We start from the raw sequence: 580 nt of genomic DNA on the forward strand, positions 1-580 counted from the left end.
AGTTTTATATAAACTTATCTAAAGACATTATCCGTTATTTAACTGATTACTTCACTCAGAGTCCTGTGAGAGTGCTGGACAATCCTTCTAACAGCTATTACAGATTTATAAACAAACCACTTGGTTTGGCGGGATTGGAGGACACACAACTCGCAAAGCACAGAGTTTTACCTCCTCTTTGTCATAAAAAAAAAATGAATTGTAAGCACCAGACATAAGTTTAACCTTTTACGTCCCAAGTGCTTTCATGCTTCTCTTCTTTTGTGCGTTTTGAGAATAAACGGACTAGTGCTAAACTTGGGTTCACCGTATACGAAGTCACATGTGTGGTTTTGAGTCAATGTGGCCTCACGCTCAGCAACCACGTGAAGACCGTCAACGGTTGGTGATTTTGGCTCAAATTTGGTAGGTTTATAATTTCTTACTGGTTTTACGGGTAATCTGCGTCTACAGAAGCCCCCAGACTTGCATCATAAAGTTAGACTGTGGGTAAAGCCAAGCCTTTGAAAGAAAACAGAGGTGAGAGATGGTTTCATGCAGACTGAGACGCCTAAAATGCTCTGTTGTAAACATGGCGAGT

This window comes from Montipora capricornis, chromosome 2 (genome assembly GCF_036669925.1).
Source record: "Montipora capricornis isolate CH-2021 chromosome 2, ASM3666992v2, whole genome shotgun sequence".
Taxonomy (NCBI): Eukaryota; Metazoa; Cnidaria; class Anthozoa; order Scleractinia; family Acroporidae; genus Montipora; species Montipora capricornis.